Below are 20512 nucleotides of genomic sequence, written 5' to 3'. Positions count from 1 at the left end.
AATAAAAAAAGACGACAATGAAAATTTGTGCCGGACCGGGTCTTGAACCCGGATTAACCAACCCTATCCGATCAGTTGGCTTAAACGCTTTGGTGTGCACGAACGTCCGAAGGAACATTGCAGCGTACTTTCAGAATAGCAGAGCCACTGCTATCACGTATTTATTGCCAGTACCAAGCCCTTGACTCTCAATGAATGTGTTGTTCCCAGAAGAGAATACACGTAATGTACGAGTGCAGGTTGTGACACGTGGACGACGGCATATGGATGTTTGGGTCCTGCCTTGATTCGTGCTCGGATAACCGAATTGTTGATGGGACCGCTCGCGAAATACGGGAAATCCAGTTTCGAGTCCCGATCTGACTCAAATTTTCATTGTCCTCATTCTAATACATAGCCAATGGTCGTTCATATTCGCAATTGCGAGCACATTTCCTGTATTATCTTTGAGCGAAAGTGTCATCATCTCTTCGTCTCATTACATAATTCTTTTAGTTACAGTCTGTATAATCAGTAGCAGTTGTTTCTATATTTCACCGAGCTGTGTTCATTGGCTGTGATGTATCACGTGAACGGTACTTTCGTCCTTAAGTTTAGAACATGAGTGTAGTTACGTTACCGAATTTGTTTCAATGGGATCTGCTATTCTGGCAGCATAAAAGCATAGCACTATTTAAGAAATTAATTGATGTTTGTATGCCGAATATTAATGAAGTTGCGAGAAGGCGATACTGTTTGCTCTTATGAGCCCACGCACTTTGTTTCCATGTGAAAACAAGTTACATATATTTTTGTCGGGTCAAAAGCGATTTGACTTGAGAAGATTAGACACCCTAGAAAGTATATTAAATGAATGACCTGACCTCAAATGGCGCGGTCTGTATGTTTCAAGTGATAACAGGCTACTGGCAGTACGAGATCGAGCCGCATTGTCTCAGACTCTACATCGATACTGTGGCTCGGCGTGGACTCCAAATCACTGTCGGGCATGACATGTTATTGTACAGCAGTTTATTAAATTTGGAATTATTATTTTTTGACAGTGAGAGTGTTATATTTACAGTGGAGGCGTGTCCCTAGCGGTAACTGGCATTGTTGTTCTGCCTTCTGCTGAATTATCTTAGCGAACTCATATGTGTTTTGAGACGTTCTGTTGATTCAAGGATATCGCTTCTACGAGTATCGCTTCTACGAATATCGCTATTTTCATTATTATTACAAGACTCTGTTGTACTATTTTTTTTATGCAGACTGACTCTTCCTATCACAGGGGTTCACTTCATTACCGGCTATCAGACATTACATCAAAAGAAAACCCTAACGTTCGTGGGCGAATGGAGTTTATTTCTTTAGACTGAAACTTTCCTCTTTGGGGTCACAGAACTGTGAACCAGATTCAGCAACCGGCTGCCAATAGTTATTCATTCACTTTGTGTCTTTGTGCTCTCAGATTGGATCGCACCAGTTACTACCACACAGGCTACGTAGCCATCATCTACATCTATCTCTGAATCAGTTGCCTGATTTCAAACGTTCAGGGAATCTGCGTCGGAGGTTCTAGCCAAATTAATGTTTTGAAATGCGTTCATATTGTCGCAGAAGAAGCTGAGTAGCGCCGAGCTGTGGCGGCGATGATACTAAACTATTAATTGGAGGGTCGTGAGTTCAAAGCAATTTTAATTTCTATATTCAGTTCGAGTACATTCTAGAAGTACCCACAAATGTCAAGAACTATTGTACTGGTATTTTCTGTAGCTGTATATATACTGTATGTGTCTGGCCAGAGGCTGTTCGCTCCGCGCTCTTGAGTGAAATTAGTGTTCGTCATTCACCTAATTACACCTTCTTCTAAGTGACATTATTCTGGGGGTGACGCTGTGTCTTGGAACTTGTGATTGCGCACATTATCGACGACACAGTCGCTCCCATCAGGCCACGACAGAGCCGCAATTTACGTGGCGAGAAACCCGAGTTCGAGCCATATTCAGCAGATCGCAATCTACCAGAGGCAGAAGAAAAAGAGGATGTTACAATGACAGCAACTGTGTGCCACCACATGCGACATCCTTCCGGTTTCTCTGGTGACGACATCCAAGACCCAAACATGTGGCTGAAGGTATATGAGCGAATAGCCAAATTTAACAAATGAGATGACACCGTGTGTTTGGCTAATGTATTTTTATACTTGGAGGGCACTGCCAAGCAATGGTATGAGAACAACGAGGAGACGTTCACAAGCTGGGAAGTATTCCAGGCGGAACTGGGCAAGTATTTCGGCGACACACAACGACAGAAGTACAACGCTGAAGATAAATTAAAGTGCAGGGCACAGCGTCTAGTAGAAACTACAGCATCCTACACTCGAGACATCTTGGAGCTGTGTAAAATAGTGGATCCCAGAATGAAGGAGGAAGACAAGGTTGTACATTTCATGAAGGGTGTTGCTGACAACATGTATCAAGCCCTACTCCTGAAGGAGGTTTCGACAGCAGACGACTTCATGCAATGGTGCCAGTATATCGAGACACCGTATCAAAAAATAATTAGACTCAAGAAGTTTGAACAGCTTCCGAACGTCGCATAGATGTCTGTGATGGAGTAAGAAACTGATTTCACAAGTGTTCTTCGTCAGATAGTGAAAGAGGAAGTTCAGAAGGCAGTTGGATTGCACGGCGAGCAAAACACCGAGACGCTTCAAGAGGTCAAAAGGGAGGAAGTGGAACAGACATTGAACCCAATCTCTCGTCCTTCATTTCCCTTTAAAACGGTGAAAAAGTAGAGACCCAGGAGAAATTACGTTCCTGCAATGCCGCATGAGGAACCTGTTTGGGCACCAAAGAAGACTGACGTCTGTAGGACCCAGGATAACCTACCAGTGTGTTTCCACAGCGGGCGATCTGGACATGTGGTGCGCTACTGTCCAGAAAGGCGGCGGATATTTCATGACGCCCGCGCCAGAAGACAGCAGACCGATCTTATCCGACGCCAACTCCGGGACAAGGAAGATGAACAAGAAGATGTTGGTGCCGGACGACGTAGATCACCATCGTCGCAAGCTAGCCGCTGGAGAGGGGCTCCCCAACAAGCCGATCAAGGTCTCCATCGCCGTTTAGAAGCTCCAGCGGATCACCTAGCCGCCGCAACCTGGAAAACTAAAGGGTGCGACCTTCCTTGGAGATGAGGCCGCCGAAGACAAAAATCCTCCGCCGTCGATTACTAAAAAAATAGGAAACTACGTCGATATCCTCATGGATGGCCGATCAGCAAAAGGCTCTTGTGGACTCTGGAGCATCATATTTAGCCATCTCGGAGAAATACTGCCGCCAGTTGCAGAAAACCGTATTTGTCGACAGCAAAACTTCTCTCCTGAAAGTGGCTAAAGGGAAATATTTAAAACCTACAGGAAGATGTACCATTCATGTGGGTATATGTGGCCACACACAGCCCTTAGAATTCATCGTCTTACAAGATTGTAGTCACGACGCCATTCTCGGATGAGGCTTTTCGAAAGCTTCTTAGGCAATTATAGATTGTGGTCGCTCAAAGGTTATGCTCGACCAGATGAGATACTGTGGACAGGAAGATACGCATATGAGTGTGTGGAGACTATGTGTGCTGGATGATCATTCCTGCGGTTGGCGATAGAAAGGTAACTGCAATGTGTTATGCCATGCATCAACCCTTGGATCTTGTAGTGGAATGTAAGAGAAGCATACAGCTGGTAAATAACTTGATCATCCCAGTCTTTGTCGTCTCGTTTAAGAACAGATTCGGTGGATTGTGGTTAGTTAACTGTCACCGAGAACCGCAGATCCGTCCAGGACGCATGTGCATAGCAAACGCTGAGCTGTTAATTGCAGAGCAGCTGAGCGTCATGGAAACCTCCCATGCCGAGTCTGTGGGCGAAATCAGCGCTACCACTACGAAACAAGATCTTCTAGCACGACTATCACCAAATCTTACTAAGGAACAACAGAAGAAGCTACTTGCCATTCTTCAAGAGTTTTCTGAATGCTTCAATCCACAGGTGAAGAGGAAATTAGACAAATCGACGGTGAAGCACCGGATTAGCACTGGAGACCATCAACCAATAAGCAAGAGATCATAACGTGTGTCAGTAACGAAACGTCGAATAATTCGCGACGAGGTAGAGAAAATGATGAAGAACGAGATCATTCAGCCTTTGCAGAACCCATGGTCGTCACCAGTGGTCCTCGTCAGGAAGAAGGACGGCAGTTGGCGCTTTTGTGTTGATTACAGGAAGCTTCATAAGATAACTAAAAAGGACGTTTACCCTCTTCCAAGAATTGACGATATACTAGAATGTCTGAAGGGGGCTAAGATTTTCTCAACCGTGGACATGTATTCGAGATACTGTGAAATCGATGTAGATGAGGCTGGTCGTGAGAAAACTGTATTCATCACCCCTGAGGGCCTGTATGATTTTAAGGTAATGCCGTTTGGTTTGTGTAATGCTCCAGCAACTTTTGAATGATGATGGATAATCTACTACGTCACCTGAAGTGGACGATGTGTCTTTGTTATTTAGATCACATTATAGTGTTCTCAGAGACATTTGATGATCATATAAAGAAACTGAGGGCCGTTCTTCAGTGTCTCCAACAAGGTGGACTGAAACTTAATTCAAGAAAGTGTCTCTTTGGAGAAAATGAATTCTAAATACTTGACCACTTTGTGTCAAACGAAGGTGTGCTGCCAGTCCCTGAAAAGGTGAGAGCTATAACGGAATTTCCTATTCCTAAAACTATTAGAGATGTGAGAATCTTCCTCGGATTATGTTCTTATTACTTTTGTATCAAAGCCAGGCCACTCCAAGAGTTGTCAAAAGCTGATGCTAAATTTATCTGGGGTGATGCTCAACAAGATTCGTTCGATATGCTGCCAAACGTTCTGACGACTGGCCCTGTACTTGGTCTGTATGATGAAAGAGCACCTACAGAACTACACAAAGAGTACCAGAGTAGAAAGGCAGTTCCTTAGAAACCACCAGACCGAGTCATACCAATTCCACTAGCCAAACGCCTTTCCAGCGCGTTGGGATTGACCTCCTGTGACGATTTCCAACGTCTGCTAGTGGCAATAGATGTATTATTGTTTGCACTGATTATCTAATACGCTTTTCTCTGCCTCGTGATGACTGGGTGTTGTATGATGACCTTAGTTAGGTTTAAGTAGTTCTCAGTTCTAGGGGACTGATGACCATAGATGTTAAGTCCCATAGTGCTCAAAGCCATTTGAACCGTCTGATACGCTAAGCCATTACAAAAGCCGTGAAACCAGCCGAAGCATTCGAGTTAGCCCAATTCATCGTGGAAGACATTGTATTAAAACATGGTGCCCCACGGTCGTTAATTACGGATCGAGGGAAAGATTTTCAATTGAATTTTGTGACAGAGATGAACCGTCGGTGCAACATTACTCATCACATGACGACTGCCTGCCATCCGCTTACTGAAGCCCTTCATAATGCCTTCGCCGACATGCTATCAATGTTCGTCAATGTTGATCAGACCAACTGGGATGAGGTGCTACCTTTCGTGACGTTTGCCTACAACACCGCCAGACAAGACACCACAGGATTTACGTCATTTTTCCTGGTGCATGAGCTTGGGGCGACTACGACAATCGACAGACACTGTGTTTCCGTTTCATCCTGATGATGTGGACGACCAGGGCTGAGGAAGCTCAGCAGTTAGCTCCACTCCGCGTCCTGCAGGCTCAAGAAAACGATCGCCGAAGGTATGACGCGAGTCACCGCCCTGTTTTCTACCAGCCTGGTGACCTCGTCTGGATCTTCACTCCTGTTCGGAAGGTTGGTCTCTCTCAGAAGCTCCTAAGGCGCTGCTTTGGACCTTATAAGATTGCAAGACAGTTGTCTGATATTTCTTATGAAGTTGAAGATTTCGACCCAGACACAAGACGACGAAAAGTCAGAAATACGATCCACGTCCTTCGAAAGACGCCCTACAAGGATCCTGCAACCCAGGGTAAATTCGAAGTTCCAGCGACAGGCAACAAGCGGCAAAGCGACGAAGAGCGTAGCAGCAAAAGATGTTCTAAGAAGATCACCGCCAGGGCGAGCATTAGTCATCGTGATTTGGAGTATGCAGGACCTATGACTCAATCCCGGACTAGGACGACGCAACAGCGAGACGCTGTTCCAGTAAGAAGGGAGCAATGTCGCGAGAGAAGCTGCGCATCGCCGTGGTGTGGTGGCGATGCTACGAAACTGTTACGTGAGTTCAAAACTCACCTGGACTGTACAATTTCAATTTCTATATTCGGTTCGAGTGCATTCTATAAGTATTCACAAATGTCAAGAACCATTGTACTTAAAAGTTCTGTAGCCGTTTATATATTGTATGTGTTCTGGGCGGAGGCAGTTCGCTCCGCACTGTTGTATGTGCGTCCGCAGCTCGTGGTCGTGCGGTAGCGTTCTCGCTTCCCACTCCCGGGTTCCCGGGTTCGATTCCCGGCGGGGTCAGGGATTTTGTCTGCCCCGTGATGACTGGGTGTTGTGTGATGTCCTTAAGTTCGTTAGGTTTAAGTGGTTCTAAGTTCTAGGGGACTGATGACGATAGATGTTAAGTCCCATAGTGCTCAGAGCCATTTGAACCATCTTATATGTGCAAATCCTGAATAAACATTCATTAAGTGAAGTTAGTGTTCGTAATTCAGCTAATTACACCTTCTTCTAAGTGACAATATGAAATCAGATCGTGATATATGCATGTGTGGTTCTGGTTCACTGGACCTTAAATATATGGCTGTTACCGCATTTTCATTACCTCAAAAATAATTTTTTGAAATTAAATTCTATGAGCTTTGTTGGATGGAGGTTATGAGGTGAGGGTTACAGGCATAGTTGGAAAGATTATCTTTCCTAAACGTGTTGTTGAGTGTAGAGTGAGTGATGTATTTGTTAATGATGTGTTTCTGCTTTTCATGCCCATGAAGGAAAACGAAGGTGAGCGGGTAGTATTGCTGAAAAATACCAAACTTAATAAATCAACCCCACAAACTATTTATTTAGTAAATAGGCAAAAAACTCTGTAAGGCGTGGACCTGTGGCCCCGGATAGGACAGTTTTTGATCAGCAGAGGAACCCTTGAGAAACTTCTAACTTCTACATCTACATACATAACCACAGGCCAACGTACCGTGCTTGGCTGAGAATAACTTGTACCACTGCTTTTCATTCCATTCCCTTTCCCACTCGCAAATGGAGCCACGGAAAGACGTCTTCCCACTAGGGATTCATATTTTAGTTCGCGAATCATCTCCGTAATACAAATCTAGCAGCACACCTCGCAATTGCTTCGATGTCTTCCTTTAATTCAAACTGGCGGAGATACCTTACACCCAGGTAGTCAACAACGGGTCGCACCAGTGTTCTGCACCCAATCACCTTTATAGACGAGCAACACTTTCCTAAAATTTTTACTTTAAACCGAAGTTGACCGCCGACCTTCCCTGCAACCGTTCCTGGTATGCTCGTTCCATTTCATATCGGTTACCAACGTTCTACATGCAAAGAAACCTACCAATCATCACACCATCTAGAAATTTTGTCTAAGTCGTCTCGTATCCTCCCACAGTCACTTTACGACGGCACTTTCCCATACATCACATCCTCACCAACAAACAGATTCAGACTGCTGTTCACCCAGTCTGTCAGATTATTTGTGTGTATAGAGAACAACTGCCGTCGTATCATACTTGCCTCGGGTACATTTCATGAACACTCACCGTAGAGGTCAAAATCCTGTGTTCTGTAATTTAACAAGTCTTCGTGACACTCACATGTCTTGGAACCTAATAAGTGTGCTCGGTCCATCGTTAGCAAAACAATGGTTCAAACGGCTCCGAGCATTATGGGACTTAACATCTTAGGTCATCAGTCCCCTATAACCTAACTAACCTAAGGACATCACACACAGCCATGCTCGAGGCAGGAGTCGAACCTGTGACCGTAGCAGTGGCGCGGTTCCGGACTGTAGCGCCTAGAACCGCACGGCCACCGCGGCCCGCCATCGTTAGCAGTCTGTAGTGGAGCACATTTAGCTGCCGTTATTGTTGCTGTTGTTGTTGTTGTGCTCCTGAGTCTCAAGACTGGTTTGATGCAGTCGTCCATGCTATATCCTGCGCAAGCCTCTTCATCTCCGACTAACTACTGCAACCCATATCCATTTCAAACTGCTTACTTTACCCGTGTCATCGTCTGCTCTGCAATTTTTGCATCCATACTTCCCTCCAACACTAAACTGAAGATTCCTTAACGTTACATCTATTCTATCAACCAGTTCCTTCTCTTAGTCAAGTTATACTACAAATTTCTTTCCTCCCCAATTCGATTCAGTACCTTCTCATTAGTTACGCGGTCGACCCATCTAAACTTCAGCATTCATCTGTATCACCATATTTCAAAAGCTTCTGTTCTCTTATTATCTAACTGTTTACCGTTTATTTTTCGTTTCTGTACAAGTCACACTCCAGAATACCTTAAGAGAAACTTTGTAACGTTCTAATTTATCCAGAATGAAATTTTTACTCTGCAGCAGAGTGTGCGCTGATATGAAACTTCCTGGCAGATAAAAACTGTGCGCCGGACCGAGACTCGAACTCGGGACCTTTACCTTTATCGCGCAACTGCTCTACCAACTTTTTTTTAATTAGGCAGTTCACAAACACTAAATGAAATGCATCCTCTGCAAAAATAAATAAAAATAAAATAAAATTTAAAAAAATAATATAAAAAAATGAAAAATAAAAAATAAAAAAACATTCTAATACAAATCACAAATTTAAAGGAAAAGGGATGTTGTTTTTATTTATTTATTTATTAATTTTCCATAAAGATCACTCTGCTAAAAGGAACATGTAGATCATTTCATGGCACAGTATGTGCATTACATATTGAGCGGTGAGAGAAGCGTGAGGTTCATTATCAGCTGTCAGATGTGCAGACCGACTGCACCCGGTACGTCCCAACTGCGTGGGGGGTCGTCGAAGATTGCCTGAAGATAGTTGGCAAAGGTTTTCCGATAGTGTGACCATCAATGAACCTCATTGTGGGCTTGCTGCAAGATATACCAAAAGTCAAGTCGCGACTTGGCAGTATCCCCATAGAGGTACGTGATCGTCCAACCTTTGACGCAGATGATCGACTGTGATTTAGTCGCCGGAAAGTAGTCACTCTCCGGATGTAAGAAGGAAGCAGGTGTAACATGTTGCGGGGTCACACGGAGGTAGCAAGCCACCATCTGTCGTCCTAGGAGCCATACGTCCTCCACCACGATACGAGTTAAGCGGTGATGGTCGTCATCCACTTGGCGACATTTCGGGCATAGTGGAGTGTCCACTAGTTCAATTTCAGGGAGCCGTTGGTTGGTGTTGAACATGCCACAGGCGACAGAGAACGACAGTGCCCGAACGAAAGTAGGAAGGAATTTTTGGTGCACATGTCTCCAAATCTTCGGCCAATGCAACTTGGCGTGTTTGAGTTCAATGACATTATGACTTATCCGTCGTAGCAGCCAAACATAAAAACCATTTGCGCATGGCGGTCTCGTGCGCGGAAGCTCGTCTCTGATATAACTAAGTTCCACGATAAATGTTGATACATGGGCAAAATGTTGCGTAATGTTGCCCACCGCCACCGGAGGTGTAAGGGACGCTGGAACTAGGAGATCCAGTAGGCGGGATGTAAGGGACTCATGCCCGCTACGCCATTGCTTGTACATCGTGGCTAGAAGGAGCGCCGTCGCTCGGTAGTGAACATTCGTAAGTCCGAGTCCCCCCTTGTCCGTAGGGAGTGTGAGCGTTGCGTATCGCACCTTGAGGGGCGACCCAAAATCACAAAATCATAAAATAGCCTAGTGTTGATTGAAGTCAACGTCCGAGCGTGAGTCGTAGGGGCAGTATCTGCGAAATATGCACCATTCGAGAAACCACATAAGTGTTCAGATATTCGACTCGCTGCAAAGGATCAAGGTGCCGTAGGAGATGTGGTACGTGTTGTCTGTAAAATACGTCGGTAGTTAACTGCCGCAGTATGTTTTAGAGATGAAGTAAAGTCTACGCCGAGATAGCAGAATAGTTGCACATCAGGAAACGGACTGATTTCTTCCGGCGTAAGGCCCCTTCCAACCGGCATTGCTGCCGATTTGTTCATGTTCACTGCACTACCCGCCGTCACACTGTGGTCCAACAACAGTTCAAGGACCGTCTTCACCTCTTCCTCAGAACGAACGAGCAGCAGGAGGTCGTCCGCATAGGCACGACATTTGAAGGTGTAGCCCCGCAGCTCCATCCCAGAAAGAGAATTTGTTAGCCTCCCAATTAATGGTTCCAAAGCTATCGCGAACAGCAGCATCGAAAGAGGGCAGCCCTGGCGAATGGATCGTCGAATTTGAATGGGCCGTGCTAAACGCCCATTAACCTGTACCAAGGATTGTGCGCCCCCATAAATCCTTCTAATGACACCAGTAAAACGGTCTGGAAATCCCATTTGTTCCATTACAGCGTACAGATAGTTGTGGCGCACCTTATCAAACCACTGTCAAAATCAACCGCCACCATCGCCGCTTTAAGCCGGCACTCCTCCGCCAGAGCTATCACATCACGGCATTCGCCAGTAGCTGTTTGCACATTCACCGATCCACTCGGTGTCGTCTGTTCGGGAAAGAGGACGCTACGAATTAACATGCGACATCGGGACGCTAGCAACCGTGCAAAGATCTTATAGTCGGCATTAAGCAGGGTGATGGGGCGATAATGTGTGACCGTAATTCCTGGCTTCGGTTTATGTACTGGCACCAAGAGGCCTTCCATAAAAGCCGGTGGAATAGGCGCATCGGAATTTAACATCTCGTTGTACATTTCCGTCCATCGTGGTGCCATTTCGTTGCGAAATTCTCGATAAAATTCAGCAGGAAGTCCATCAATGCCTGGGGACCGATTCCACGCACCCTTTGCGATCGCATCATGTACTACCTCACAGCTAATGGGTTCCAGTAAGGTTACCGCGGCTTCCACCGTCACTGTACGGGAGACGTACGTGGCTATACGTTCGAGGTCATCGACAGGGGCTGTTTCTTCCCGATAGATGTGCTGGTAATGGTCGACGAATGCAGAGACAATGTCCGCTTAACGCGTCACTCTTCGGTCTTCGCGGGTAATTAATTCCCGTACCAAAACGCGTCGTCGGTGCTTTCGTTCATTCACGACGTGGTGCATGGAAAGAATCTCGTGCATTATCGCATCGTGACATCTGGCGCGCACCATGGTTCCCTGAAGATGTTTCCGAGCTAAAGCCACTAGTTTAGATTTTATCCTTTTGCGTTCGATCCAGACGTCCGGTCCCGGCGGACCATCGCCCAGGTCGCGCAGCGCTGCAAAATAAAAGTCGGTCGTACGGGGGCGCCATTTTGCCATCTCCCTGCTATATGAGATGAACGTACGGCGAAGCGCCTGTTTAGCATAAGTCAGCCACCAATCAAGCTTCGTCGCATACCTTCCAACCCTTCGCTCGCACATCGTCCATGTCTCAAGGATCCGTTGACGGCATTCAGGATCTTGTAGATGCCGAATGTTTAATTTCCACGGGGTCTTACTGTTCCATACCTCTCTATGGGGAAGAAACACCGTACAGATGAAGCGCTGTGATCGGAAAATGCCAATGGCCAGCGTTCCGCGTCCTGGACATCATTTGCATGAGCCCGTGAGATATAAATGCGATTTAACCTGCTCGCCGAATGACTTGGCACATAGGTGTATCCCGGTGCATCTCCATGCCGTAATTCCCACGTGTCACTAAGTACTAGGTCGTTGACAACAATTCGCAACTCTTGGCTGATGTTTGTTTGCGGCCATTGGTCTTTCTGGCTGAGAACACAGTTGAAATCTCCACCAATTATTACACATTCATAACGTCCATGGAATAGTGGGGCAACGTCTTCTGCATAAAATCGCGCCCTTTCCCGCCGCCGATTGTTTCCCGACGGTGCATAAAGATTGATGATGCGTGTCCCAAACGTTGTGAAAGCCATTCCCCCTGGCCGACGGAAGGCAACAAACGTTTTCCACTGGGAAGCCATCTCGCACGTAAACTGCCACCCCACTCCCATTGGGATCTCCATGTGACGAATATGATTGGTAGCCTGCAATGTATGGGACTGCAGCAATGTGGACTTCCTGCAGCAAAGCAATATCCACATCAGATGCCCAAATCGTTTCCTTCAGTAGGTGTATTTTCGCCGGAGAACGCACGTCATTTATATTTAATGTCGCAATACTATTCGCATGGCGTTGAATCCCACTCTGTCGAGGCGCAACAACATCTCCCTGCATCGGCGCTGATGGCTGTGTTAGAAGATGTTCTCTCGCCCCTCTCCCTTCACCTTCAGCAATTATTAGGCCATCTTCGTGAGTGCCGGCTGCCTCTGTATGACGTCCGGCACCTCCTCAATATCCTCATACCACATCTTTGCAGGCAGTGATACATTCGTGTCCATAGCCACAGCATCTGCGTCTGGAGAGCCAACTGGTTGTGATTCCTCTTCAGCGTCACCATGTCCCGGTACCGTCAATGTGACAGACCGCTGCGGGTCTGATCGAACAGTTTCCATTGCCTCATCCTGTTTCGTAGAGGCTGTTGTGTCGTCTTGGTCTACAGGCACATCGTCGTCGGGGCAAGGGGAGTCATCCCTAGGAGATGTCGTGCGACGACGCCGTTTCCTCCTTTTCGGGGAACGTTGTTTGTGTGATCTTCCTCCCGTGTCCTCAGAATGTAGGGAATCACGGCTGCCCGACAGAAAAGCATCAATAGGAACTGGAAGTGTTTCGAGTCCCATCGTTGTACTTGGCGAGAGTTCGGTCGAAACTGATGTTGTCGTCACAGAGTGCGTTCCAGACGGAACAGCATCCGTAGTGGCTGGAACTGCTTCGTGTACTATCGGTGTGCTTGGTGGAGCTCGGTCTCATCTGATGTTGTCGCCGTAGATTGTATGCTCGATGGAGCAGCATCCTCTATCATCGCGACGCCTGCTACAAGGTTGCTGAGAGTGCCATCTTGATCTTCCACCGGGGCTGTGTCTTTCGGTCATCCGCGGACGCAGTGAGGGCTTTGGCATAGGTGATCGGTAGTACTGTCATCGCTGGCGACGGCTCCCGCACATCTGAAGGCAGTTGCGTAATCCGCCGTTGCATACAGTTCGATCTGAGGTGTCCTTCCTGGCCACATCCAGAACATGTACGTGGTTGACCATCGTAAATCACCACCACCCGACAACCACCAATTATCAGATAGGACGGTACATGCTTCTGAAGATCAATAGTGATCTGTCGCACTCCGTTAAGAACGGGGTACGTGGCAAATTGTGTCCAGAGTTCTGCTGTGTGACCATGTACCGTGCCGTATGGCTTAAAAGCCTCGATAACTTCGTCAGCCTGGAGCTCAAATGGTAGCTCAAAAACACGTATTGTCCGTACACCCAGACCAGCTTGTTCTACAGTTACCGTGCCGACATTCCCGTCACTATGGCAAAATCGGAGACCTGCTTTTGTCGCCTGTAGAATTCTCTCAGACGTCGCGTCGTTTACCATCTTAACATACACCGTGGGACTAACGATGGACAGGTGAATTCCGACAATATCGTGTGGCGGTATCTTGACGTCCTCTCGAATGAATCGTTCCACAGCTAAAGCCTTTGGTCGTTCGTAGTCTTTGCAGAAATTGAATCGTAATGTAGTTTTCCTGTACTTGTTCGCCATGATCGTTGTTACTAGCCCGCACGCAGCCTAAGTCCACAAGTAAACAAACACTCGCACACGCCGCACAGGCGGAAGTATCGGACCTCCGCTTCGCACGGGCGCTAGCGCCGAACTGCCGACTCATGGCCCCTTCTCACAGCAGTGGAAGTACAGACCGTATTAAAGCTCTGAGGGCGTCCAGTGAGTCGTGCTTGGGTAGTTCAGTTTGTACAGCACTTGCCCACGAAAGGCAAAGGTCCCGAGTTCGAGGCACGGTCCGGCACACACTTTTAATCTGCCAGGAAGCTTTTCACTTTAATTTATAATAGATGTTCGTAAATTTCTCTTCCTCAGAAACGCTTTTCTTGCCATTGCCAGTTTACATTTTATATCCTCTCTATTTCGGGCGTAATCATTTATTTAGTTGCCTAGATAACAAAACTCATCTACTAGTTTAAATGCTTCGTTTCCTAGCATAATTTCCTCAGGATCATCTGAGTTAATTTGACTACATTCTGTTATCCTCTTTTGCTTTTGTTGATGTTCATCCCATATCCTCTATTCAAAACACGGTTCATTCCTTTTAACTACGCTTCCAAGTCCTACTCTGTCTCTGACAGAATTACGCTGTCACGAGCAAACCTCAGTTTTTTTTATTTCTTCCTCCTGAACATTAATTCCCTCCACAAATTTATCTTTGGCTTTCTCTATTGCTTGCTCATTGTATAGATTGAACAATATAGAGGAAAACCTACAACCCTGCCTCATTCAATTCTCAACCACTACTTCAATTTCATGCTCTTTGACTCTTGTAAGTGCCGTCTGGTTTCTGTACAAGTTATATATAATCTTTTACTCCATATATTTTACCCTCGCTACCTATATAATTGCAAAGAGTGGGTTCCACTCAACATTCTCAAAAGCTATCTATAAGACTTTTTTGAGTCGGCTGTGTTCTCGCTGGTTTGGTGCTGTCCTCCACGAATTCCTCTCCTGTGCTATCCTCTTCATCTCGGAGTAGCACTTGCAACTTACGTCCTCAATAATTTGCTGGATGTAGTCCAATCTCTGTCTTCCTCTACAGTTTTTGCCCTCTGCAGTTCCCTCTAGTACCAAGAAAGTCATTCCCTAACGCCTTCACTGTTGTCCTATCACCCTGGCCCTTTTTCTTGTCAGTGTTTTCAACATTTGCTTTCCTCTCCGATTCTGCACAGAACCTCCTTATTCCTTACCTTATCAGTCCACCTAATTTTCGACATTAGTCTGTAGCACCACACCTCAAATGTTTCGATTCTCTGCTGTTGCGGTTTTCACACGGTCCATGTTTCACTACCATACAATTCTGTGGTCCAAACGTACATTCTCAAATATTTCTTCCACAAATTAAGGCCTATGTTTGATACTAGCGCACTTCTCTTGGCAAGGAGTGCCCTTTTCACCAGTGCTAGTCTGCTTTTGATGCCCTCCTTGCTCCGTCCGTCCTTGGTTATTTTAATGCCTAGGTAGTAAAATTCCTTAACTTCATCTACTTCATTGCCATCAGTCTCAATGCTAAGTTTCTCGCTGTTCTCATTTCTGCTACTTCTCATTTCATTTGTCTTTCTTAGATTTACTCTCAGTCCATATTCTGTACTCATTAGACTGTCCATTCCATTCAGCAGATCATGTAATTCTTCTTTACTTTCACTCAGGATAGCAACGTCTTCAGCGAATCGTACCGTTGTTATCCTTTCACCTTCAATTTTAATTACACTCCTGAACCTATTTTTATTTATATCATTACTTCTAAGCTGTTCAGATTGAATGGAGGCGAAAGATTACATCCCTGTCTCACATCCTGTTTCATCCGAGCACTTCGTTCTTGGTCCCCCACACCTATTATTCCCTCTTGACTCTTGTACATATTGTACATTTCCCGTCTCTTCCTACAGCTTTCTCCTATTTTTCTCCGAATTTCGAACATCTTGCACCATTTTACACTGTCGATCGCTTTTTACACTTAGACAAATCCTATGAAAGTGTCTTGCTTTTTTTAACCTTGCTTCCATTATCAACCGCAACGTCAGAATTACATCTCTGGTGCTTTTACCTTTCCTAAAGACAAACAGATTCTCATCTAACACATCCTCAATTTTCTTTTCCATTCTTCTGTTTATTATTCTTGGCAGCAATTGGATGCATAAGCGTTAAGCTGACTGTGGGATAATTCTCGAATTTGTCAGCTCTTGCAATCTTCAGAATTGAGTGGATAGTATTTTTCAGAAAGTCAGATGGTATGTCGCCAGACTCATACATTCTACGCACCAGTGTGAATGGTGTTTTTTTTTTTTTTTTTTTTTTTTTTTTTTGCTACTTCCCTAACGATTCTGGAAATTCTGGAGGGATATTATCGATCCCTTCTCTATTATTTGATGATATATCCTCGAAAGCTCTCTGCTCTCTCAAATTCTGATTCTAACACTGGATCTCCTATCTCTTCTAAATCGACACCTTTTTTTCATCACATCAGACATATCTTCCCACTCATTGACGCCTTCAATGTACTCTTTCCATTCATCCACTCTCTCCTGTGCATTTAACAGTGGAATTCCCATTGCATCACTCTATTTTTTAATTTCACCGAAGGTTGTTTTGACTTTCCTATATGCTGAGGCAGTGCTTCCCACAATCATTCTTTTTTCTATTTCTTCACATTCCATTTTGTCTTAGCTTCTCCGCACTTCCTATTTATTTCATTTCTAACCGACTTTTATTTGTATATTTTGAATTTCCCTCATCATTTTTACACCTCCTTCTTACTTTGAACAACTGAATCATCTCTTCTGTTACCCATGGTTCTTTCTTTGTACCTACATTCTACTTTCCAAGTTCTGTGACTGCACTTCCAGAGATGTCCATTCCTCTGCAAATGTACCGCCTACTGAGCTATTCCTTTTTGCTGTACCTATATAGCCATAGAGAACTTCAAGCGTATCTCGTCATTCCTTATTACTTCCGTATCCCACTTCTTTGTGTATTGATTCTTCCTGACTAACCTCTTAAGCTTCAGCCTACTCTTCATCACTATAATATTGTTATCTGAGTCTACATCTGCTCCTGGGTACGCCTTATAATCTAGTATCTGATTTCGGAATCCCTGTCTTACCATGATATAATTTAACTGAAATCTTCTCGTATCACCCGGCCCTATCAAAGTATATCTCATCCTCTCGTGATTCTTGAACAGAGTATTCGCTATTACTAGCTGAAATTTATTACAGAATTCAATTAGTCTTTCTCCTCTCTCGTTCCTTGTGCCAAGTTCATATTCTCCTGTAACCTTTTCTTTTATTCCTTCCCCTTCAATATTCCATTCCCTCATGACTATTACTTTTTCGTATCCCTTTAAGTACAGTATTAGTCTTTCAGATCTTCATATACTTTCCCTATCTCTTCATCTTCAGCTTGCGATGTCGGCATGTATACCTGAACTATCGTTGGCGGTGTCGTTTTTCTGTCGATTCTGATAAAAACAACCCTATCACTGAAATTTTCACAGTAACACACTCTCTGCCCTACCTTCTTATTCCCGTCATACCATTTTCTGTTTCTTTTGATATTACCCTATACTCATCTGACCAGAAATCCGTGTCTTCTATCCATTTCACTCCACTGATCCCTACTGTATCTAGGTTGAGCCTTTACATTTTCCTTTTCAGATTTTCTAGTTTCCCTAACACGTTCAAGCTCTTGACATTCCATGCCCCGACTCATAGAGTGTTATTCTTTCGTTGGTTATCCAAACTTTTTCTCGTGGTCACCTCTCCCTTTGGCAGTCCCCTCCAGAGATCCAAGTGGGGGACTGTTCCGGAATCTTTTGCCAATGAGAAATCATCATTCCACTTTTTCTATTACAGCCCACATGTCTTGTGGATACACGTCATGTGACTTTAATGTAGTGGTTTCCATTGCCTTCTGCGTCCTCTTGCCGTTGATCATTGCTGATTCTTTCCTTCTTTAGGGCAAGTTTCCCATCCCAAGGACAAGAGAGTGCCCTGAACCTTTGTTCAGTCCTTCGCCCTCTTTGCAAAGCCGTTGGCAGAATGAGGGTGACTTCTTCGCTGGAAGTCTTCGGCCGCCAAAGCTGATTATTAATCAAAATATATGCGGTTGCGGGTTTCGAACCCGGGATCGATTACTAGTCAAAGACACTACCTGTAGACCACGGGTGCCACTCTAAGACTACAAAAGCTATAAACGTAGGTTTGTCTTTCTTTTAACCCATGCCCTAATATAAATTGTACTGTCAGAATTGCCTCGTATGTTCTAATATTCCTGTGGGACCCAGGAGGTCAGCTTCTACCAGTTTTTCCATTCTTCTGTAAATAACACATGCCAGTATTTTGCAACCATGACTTAAATAAACTGATAGTCTCGTCATTGCTGGCCCTTAGAAGGGGATCAGCAGTTTTGAGGGAATGTCGTTTACTCCATGGACCTTGCTTCGGCTTAGATCGTTCAGTGCTCTCTTAAATTCATAGCGCAGTATCGTATGTGGCATCTCATCTTCTTGTACTTCGTAATTTTTCTATAAAATTGATTTCCCTTGTATAGCCCGGCTAAACTTGTATTTCACTTTTCGCTTTCCCTTCTTTCCTTAGTACTACTTTTCTAACTGAGCTCTTGATATTGATATAACCGCATTTCTTTCATCCAAAGGCCTTGTCAATTTTTCTGTAGGCCATACCTACCTTTTTCTAGTTAGACGTGGTTCTATAGCCTTAAAGTCATTTTGCAATTTCTACCAATCTCATTGAATTTCTTTGCGCCTGGTTAATTTGCTGTATTTTTATATTTCCTTCTTTTATTAATTAAATTCAATACTTTCTGTGATATCCATAGATTTCTACTAGGCCTAGTCTTTTTATCAGTTTGATCCTCTGCTGCCTTCACTATGCCATCTCTAAAAGCTACTAATCCATCTTCTACTATAATCCTTTCCCCTGTTTAGGTCAATTGTCGCTTAAAGCTCCCTTTGAAACACTCAACAACCTTTCGTTCTTTTTAACGGTCCAGGTTCGTTCAGTCTAATTTCCTACCTTTCTGGAAACTCTTCAGTTGTAATCTACAATTCATAACCAATTAATTTTGGTCGGATTCCACATGTGCCTCTGGAACTGATTTAGAGTTAAAATATGGTTTACATAATCAGTCTGAAACTTTCCAGTACGTCTCGTAGTCTTCGACGTATACATTTTCCTTTCATGATTCTTAAACCAAGTGTTAGGAATGTTTAAATTATGCCCTGTGCAAAATTCTACCAGGTGGCTTTCTCTTTCATTCCTTTCCTCCAGTCCATATGCTCCTACTCCATATGTTTCTGTTACCGTCTTCCCGTCATCCATCACAATAAAATATTCCTTTTTCCTAACTATCTGCATAATTTCTCCTATCCCATCAAACGCTTCACCTGGCACACAAACTTGCACTACTGTGGTGGATTTTGGCTTTGTGTCTATCTTGTGTTTGATAATGCGCTCACTAAGCTGCTCATAGTAGCTTATTCGCATTCCTCTTTTCTAATATGTTGTTAGACCTGCTCTTGCATTATCTCTATTAACATCTTGTATTTATAACAATGCACTCAGCTGACCAGAAGTCTTGCTCATCCTGCCAGCAAACTTCACTAATACCTCCTACAGCTAACGTCAACCTTGCAATTTACCTTTTTTCCCTTCGTTGTATAGGGTGCCAGTTTTGTTTTCCCTGAGTACGCCATCCTCCTGAGTAGTCCCCACTCCAAGATCCTAATGAGGGACTACTTTACCCCTGAATATTGTACTCAAGAGGATGCCACCACCATTTAACCTCGGGGAAAGTAACGGCTGTACCGAGCGGGGAAGCTCAGTGGCTAGCACACTGGACCCACATTCGGGAGGACCACGGCTCAAACCCCAGTTTGGCAAACCCCAGTTTGGCGATTTCCTTCTCCACCCATTCCTAACCCGAACTTGTGCTCTGTCTCTAGGACCTCGTTGCCGAGGGGACGTTAAATATTAATCTTCTCCTCCTCCTCTAGTAGCGGATGTAGTTCATCCTCGCTTTCAGGCGTTCATAGCAGCACCACAGCAAGGCTGTGTTGGCTGATGTTACAAGGCCAGAGAAGTCAATCATCCAGACTGATGCCTTTGCTGTTGCCCCTCTTCAGGAATCACATGTTTGACCGGCCTCTTCACAATGATGGTTACACCTACAGGACGGCTATGTGCTTCGTTGAGGTACGAGAGGCAACCCCCTCGGCAATATCTGTGGTTCATGGCTGTGGTTAATGGAGGCCCTTAGCGAAGACTAAAGACGTGTTTCCGGTGGATCTCGAGTTTCAATGATCTCTGTCTAACGATTTCTACCATTGATAGTTAGGTGAAGAGAAGACGATCTCTTAGTAATCCCAGAGCGTTCTATTATAGTGTAACACTAGCTTAGAGGCCTTTTCTGCCGCTATCGCTAGTTTTAGAAGATCGCAGAATATTTGCTCTTTCAGTCTTTCGTACGTTTTGGACTGGCAACTGAAAACTACATTATTATTATGAAATGATAATTAAATCAAGACCCTAAGCTGTTGACAGGCTTTGACATACATCAACGGGGACAGTTTAAAATGTGTGCCCCGATCGGATCTCGAACCCAGGATCTCCTGCTTACATGGCAGACGCTCTATCCATCTTTTTTTTCCGGATTCGAGGATCAAAGGATCAGGAAG

The sequence above is a fragment of the Schistocerca gregaria genome, chromosome 8 (genome assembly GCF_023897955.1).
Source record: "Schistocerca gregaria isolate iqSchGreg1 chromosome 8, iqSchGreg1.2, whole genome shotgun sequence".
NCBI classification, from domain to species: Eukaryota; Metazoa; Arthropoda; class Insecta; order Orthoptera; family Acrididae; genus Schistocerca; species Schistocerca gregaria.
Note: the sequence above shows the minus strand (reverse complement) of the source record.